Genomic DNA, 7,182 nt, shown 5'->3' with positions numbered 1-7,182 from the left:
GAAGATAATAAAACTCTTTAGCCATGTGGCTCATCCTTCCGCATGCTGCTGGAAACTCTGCTGAATGGGGGAACATGCCTTGGAGCCTTATCAGAGGCTCAGGTTGTTAATTATAGTCGGCAGGGTGATTCCAGAAGCTCGGCCGGAGGAAATGAGCTTTATCAGCTCGGTCATAGCGGAGATCCCGACACTAAGTGTGTGTATGAGAGAGTGTGTGTGTGTGTTTGTACACAAACACATTAAACAATAAATACAACTTTATAAAAACAAACATTAAAATGCAACATACATACATACATACATACATACATACATACCCTCCAACATTTCTCCATACAGCAGTCTTGAAAAAGGCAAATTCCACACCTAGGCTCATCAGGAAAGGAATTGAATATAAAAATGTCAATATCATTGAGACCAGTGTAGAAATATATGCTGTGACCATACTTGCATTATTGTGTACATTCACCTCAACTCAAAAAGGGTATTGTAAATTTAGAAAAGTTGCAGAAAAGGGGAATCATGATGCTGAAGGGGATGGAATAACACCCACACAAAGAAAGGTTACAAGATGTGAGACATTTTTTTACAGGAAAGACAAAAGAGAGAGATGGGAAACGTATTTAAGATTATGCATGTAATCTTCGACACCTCCCTTTCCATGGTCACCTCCAGACTGGATTATTGTAACGTGCTCTATGTGGGGCCCTTGAGACTGACTCAGAAACTCCAGTGGGTGCAGAATGCCGCAGTGAGACTCCTTACAGGGTCCTCACTGCGAGATCACATTCACCCGGTGCTATACCAGCTGCACTGACTCCCGGTGGAGTACAGGATCAGGTTTAAAGTGCTGGTTTAAACCTTTAAAGCCCTGCATGCCCTAGGACCCTCGTACCTACGGGACCGCCTCTCCTGGTATGTCCCACAGAGGAACTTATGGTCTTCAAACAAAAACCTCTTGGAGGTCCCAGGCCACAGAGAGGTTAGGCTTTTTCGCCTCTGGCTCCGATCTGGTGGAACACTCTGCCACAAGAGATTAGGGTCCTGCGGGACTTGACATCTTTCCGCAGGGCCTGCAAGACAGAGCTGTTCCGCCAAGCCTTTGGCCAGGGCACAGCCTGACTCCCTCCTTTGGCAATCTTCACAGAACTCTAGCCTGATGGTTGCCATCAATTTGATTTGAAGTAATTTTTTAATGAAATGATTTTAGAATGTTGTATTATTTTATTGTTGTTAGCCGCCCTGAGCCCAGCTTCAGCTGGTGAGGGTGGGATATAAATAAAAAAAAATATTATTATTATTACATAGGCAATATCAGTGAAAAAAATAAATATGGCTACGTATAGAAAGTTGTTAACAGAAATAGGAAACCAATTAAAATTGAAAGAATTTAATGAAATTAGGGAGAAAGTAACAAAGTGGCAGCAATATTTTCAGTTAAATGAAACGTTTAAGAATGATAAAAAGAAAGGATTTCAGTATGAAATTTCAACTTTTCAGAGAGAAATAATAGAAAATGATAGGAAATTAATATTGAAAATGTACAATCTGTTGCTAGAATGGGAAACAAAAGATGAAGAGGTTAAATCAATCATGATTAAATGGGCACAAGATGTGGGACACAATATACAGATGGAGGAATGGGGGAAAACTGGGGAAGAATGAGATAAAATTTACGGCATGTGTAGTGATGAAAGAAAATTATATGAAAATTATAGATAGATGGTATCTAACTCCAGTAAAATTAGCAAAAATGTACAAAAATAAAGAAAGTAAATGTTGGAAATGTGAATTAGCAGAAGGGACATTTTCCTATATGTGATGGGATTACAAAATTGTAAAGAAATATTGTTGTTGTTTAGTCATTTAGTTGTGTCCGACTCTTCGTGACCCCATGGACCAGAGCATGCCAGACACTCCTGTCTTCCACTGCCTCCCATCACTTTGGTCAGACTCATGTTTGTAGCTTCAAGAACACTGTCCAACCATCTCGTCCTCTGTCGTCCCCTTCTCCTTGTTCCCTCCATCTTTCCCAACATCAGGGTCTTTTCCAGGGAGTCTTCTCTTCTCATGAGGTGGCCAAAGTATTGGAGCCTCAGCTTCACGATCTGTCCTTCCAGTGAGCACTCAGGGCTGATTTCCTTAAGAATGGATACGTTTGATCTTCTTGCAGTCCATGGGACTCTCAAGAGTCTCCTCCAGCACCATAATTCAAAACATCAATTCTTCTGCGATCAGCCTTCTTTATGGTCCAGCTCTCACTTCCATACATCACTACTGGGAAAACCATGGCTTTAACTATACGGACCTTTGTTGGCAAGGTGATGTCTCTGCTTTTTAAGATGCTGTCTAGGTTTGCCATCACCTTTCTCCCAAGGAGCAGGCGTCTTTTAATTTCGTGACTGCTGTCACCATCTGCAGTGATCATGGAGCCCAAATCAAAGAAATATTAGGAAATTATTTACAATGAAATGAAGAAGATGTTTAAAATAACTTTTGTTAAAAAAACCCATCCAACTAGGAGCCTACTGAGCAGCCTACTTCCCCAAGGCATTTGGGGTAACCAGTCTCCTATAATTCTGCTCACCTTATATAGTGGACAGTGCTTTGGTTGGACTACGGGCCCAGTAATTCTTCTGGTACATCCCAATGATGTCCATTTGTTGGGCTTCAATTTTGAGGGCAACGGGTACATGGATAAGGGTATGCTTACGGGTTGTTCAATTGAATTCATGGCCTTCAAGGCTTTTGGAACATTCATTGACTGGGATCGTTTCCATATAGGCTTATCGGGGATCATCCATTATCAAAATGATTTTATACTGCTTGGGACGGCAAACTACCCAGCTTGTAGTAATGTCTTGAGGGGCTTGGCTTCTCTGGCAGAAGAACTATGAGTTCGCCTGGGCACAGTAAAAATGGGGAGGGGTGAGATAAAATTATGGAATGATTCTTCAACAGGTGCAGCAGGTGAGCACCACTTGGAGGCAATTAGGAGTTTGGCTGCTGTAAGAAGAGTTTCCAAAAACTGCAACTAGCCAGAACTTGCATCAGCCTGTTAAACCAGGCCATCTGCTCAAGAAAACTAGGCCAGGTAAACTTCTTGCTTGGCAGATAAAGAAAAAAACAGAAAGAGAGACAAATAAGCAAAGTAACTCATGAAGGGAAGACACTTGATACGGAAGAAAAAGTAAATACCATAAATGTTTTGTAAATTACTTTGCTAATCTATACAGTAGAGGATCAGAAACAGAACAAAAAATAATACAAATATACAGGGCAAACAAATTCCCAAAACAAGTGAAAATAAAATGGAAAAATTACATGCACCAATCACGATAATGAAAATACATCAAGCAATTATTAATCTGAAATTAGAGAAAGCACCAGGCCCAGATGGGCTTCCTGCAATACATTTTAAAAAGTTAGAAGATTCTATTATGTTAACTTTAAAAACATTAATGAATGCTATAATGAGGGAAGGAAGAACTCCAAATTCTTGGCAAGAAGCAAATATTACTTTAATTCATAAACAAGGAACAGACAGAGAATCAATTAATAATTACAGACCCATATCATTGCTTAAGGCATTTCCGTGCGCTGCTCTGGTTCGCCAGAAGTGGCTTAGTCATTCTGGCCACATGACCTGGAAGCTGTACGCCGGCTCTGTCAGCCAATAAAGTGAGATGAGTGCAGCAACCCCAGAGTCGGCCATGACTGGACCTAATGGTCAGGGGTCCCTTTACCCTTTATCATTGCTTAATAATGATTATAAGCAGGGGGGCCGCTAGGGGTACCTTGGAAGATGGCCAACAATACCATCTTTCCGGCTCGCACGAGGTAATTTAGAGGCTGATTATGGGGAGTATATCAGCCTCCCTTCTTCTTCCCAGGGAGTGGGAAGATTCTGCCTCGCCCATGGTTGCCCATAAATCACCCCTGAGTTCAAAAGAAGGAGGGGGTGGGGGTACTGGGCGGAAAGCCCTCGTGCGAGCTCCGGAGCTCCCGGAAGTAGCTTTCAAGAGCGAAACTAGTTGCATTGCTTAATATTAAAAAAAATGGAGAAAGCAAATGCACATGTTTCGAGTGAAGTCAGGGGTGTATTATCTGCTAAATAAATCTACCACTGAGAAGAGAAGAGAAGAGAAGAGTGATGGGACGGAATGAACAAAAGATTACATCAAAGAATCACAGCCATGTCAGTATGTTGAACGGAATGGAAAGGGGGGGGGCTTTCTTTTTCATTATGATTTACCTAACAACCCCCCCCCCTTAGATGAACCGTCGCAAAGACTGATAGCAAGTGAGACTGAAAAATAAACTGTGTGGAAACAAAATAACTAGCAAAAGGTTTTACTTTGTGAAAGATCTGGAAAGAAGAAAGGCTTTCTTGTGGCTTAGTTATTAATGCGATCCGCCATTAAGAGACAGACCTTGTTGCAAGATTTACAATCATGGGGGGGGGGGGTGAGCCACGGCTCTGGTATTAGGTTTGGATTGTAAATTTGAAAGGGAAATAACCCTCCTGGAAAGACTGATTTATGGTGCAACTGGTCTGGGAAAATTAGGGAGCGGACACCTAGACTGTATTTCACCGGAACTGACTAAAATGGCAACGGCCGCTTGAACAGGATTTTTGGACTTTTGGATCCACTTGAGATAAATTATGGGAGAGCATTACAAAGTTCACACAGAAATATAAACAACGTTCCTTTTAACTTGCTTGTGGAAACAACTCGGAGGTTATTAAGAAGAAAAAGGATATCAACAAGGAGATGGGAAGATGGGACTGTGAATATCAAAGCAGCAGAAATATAAGATGATTGGACCCCTACCGAACTCGAAGCATGGGTACCCCCCACAAAAAAGTAAAATTCGGTTGAATATTTGGACTGTATTGGTATAATTTGGAATAATTAATATGATATGATTGGTTTGGTAAATGGAAATTTAACAAAAAATATTTTTTTAAAAAATGATTATAAGCTGTTTGTGAGTATTCTAGCAAACAGATTGAAATTTTTAAAGGACAAGATAAACCAAGATCAAGCAGGATTCCTTCCAAACAGGCATATAAAGTCAAATATGAGAATAGTGATTGATTTATTGGAATATTTAGAATTAAGAACAAATAAAAGAACGGTGTTTATGCTGATAGATGCCAAGAAGGTTTTTGAAAATTTATCAAGGATATTCCTAAAGAAAGTATTGGAACTAGCATCATTGGGTGAAAATTATTGCAGAGGTATAAATGTGATTTGCGAGAAGCAGCAGGCTAGTCTAATAATTAATAGTGTCAAGACAGAATGCTTTCCAGTAGAGAAGGGCACCAGACAAGGATGTCCTCTCTCACCTTTACTTTTTATATTGACATTAGAAATATTGTTGTCGGAAATAATGAAAGACAAAGAGATCATAGGAATAACATTGGGGAAAGAAGTTTATAAGATCAGGGCCTTTGTGGATGATATTTTGTTAACAACAGAAGAACCAGAAGCAAGTATCGCTAAAACAATAAAAATAATATATGATTTTGGCAAGGTGTCTGGCTTTAAAATGAATATGGAAAAGATAAAACTTATGGTAAAAAATATGCAAGAACTAGCAAAAAGAACTTCAGGAAAAGGTTGGCTTACAGATTGTTAAGAAAGCAAAACATTTGGGTAAAGATCTAACTATGAAGAATATCAATCTGTACAAAAATATGTAAGTATGAGAAAGTTTGGAAAGGAATAATGAAAGATTTTGAAACCTGGAATAGATTAAAGTTATCATTATGGGGAAGAGTCTCCATAATTAAAATGAATGTTCTGCCAAAAATGCTATATTTGTTCCAAATGATACCAATTATAAATAAAGAGAATTACTTTGAAGAATGGTGGAAAGATATAATGAGATTTGTATGGCAAGGAAAAAAACCGCAGATAAAATTATAAATTATTGACAGACAGAAAGAAAGGAAAGGGGAGGATTAGCATTTCCAAATTTAAAATTATATTATGAAATGGAATGTTTAATTTGGGTAAGAGATTGGATTAGATTGGAAAAAACTAATATACTGGATCTTGAAAGTTTTAATAATAGAGCAATGGGAGAAACTCTGCTGAGAGGATATATGATTCACTGCCTCATACACAATTAAATAAAATTTTGTAAAGGTGTTCTATAGGTGGTACTTAACGCCAGTTAAGTTGGCAAAGATATACAAATTGAAATCCAACCTATGTTGGAGATGTGGTGGAGAAATAGGAACAACAATACATATGTGGTGGAGAAATAGGAACAACAATACATATGTGGTGGAGGTGTGAGGAAATTAAGAAATTTTGGATAGTAGTGCACGAAGAACTAAAGAAGATGTTGAAAAATTGTGCTTTAATGGGACAAGATTCCCATTCTCATGGATTTTTGTTGGCAGCAGCTCATTGGAAACAGATTCTGAAATGAGAGAGTGGGGGGATGATTTTGAGTTTGGTAGTCCTGGGTGATTTTAACATCCATGCTTCCACAGCCATACAAGGGACCACTCTGGACTTCATGGAAACCATGGCCTCCATGGGGCTGTCCCTGAATAAATCTGGACCTACTCATTGCCATGGACATGCCTTAGATCTGGTGTTTACCTCTGTGGTCATGGGTGATCTGACACTAAGTTTCAGTGGAACAAAAGAAGTACCATGGTCAGATCACTTCCTGGGGCAACTGGACTTCACCGCAACCCTTCCTCTCAGCAGGCAGGTGGGACCAACTTGAATGGTTTGCCCCCACCACTTAATGTAGGTTTCTTTGCAGATAAAGTCACAATATATGTAGGAATATTTATGTGTAAATGAATGGCGGAAGTAACACACTCTATTAGTTACTGACAAGGAAATGAGCCATCTCAGTGACTGCTCCTGGACTCCTGAGTGTTTTAATGAAAGACCATGCTGAGACCATGCTGTTTTTACTGTAATTATTGGTACATTTTAAACTGATTTTTAATATAGTTTTAATTCTACTAATATTTTATTCTGGAAAAAAGTTGAGTTCCTTGACATTGTGTGAGATCAGTATTCTGTGGTCACCCCTAAATACCCCAGAGACCAAATGAAAACTCACAAACTCAGGTTTAATTAGACAGAAAGACTTCATACTCACTGAAATAGGTTCGAGTCGTATTTATAAAGCAACTGCCTCCTG

This window comes from Podarcis liolepis, assembly GCF_965112155.1.
Source record: "Podarcis liolepis genome assembly, chromosome: 7".
Classification (NCBI taxonomy): Eukaryota; Metazoa; Chordata; class Lepidosauria; order Squamata; family Lacertidae; genus Podarcis; species Podarcis liolepis.
Note: the sequence above shows the minus strand (reverse complement) of the source record.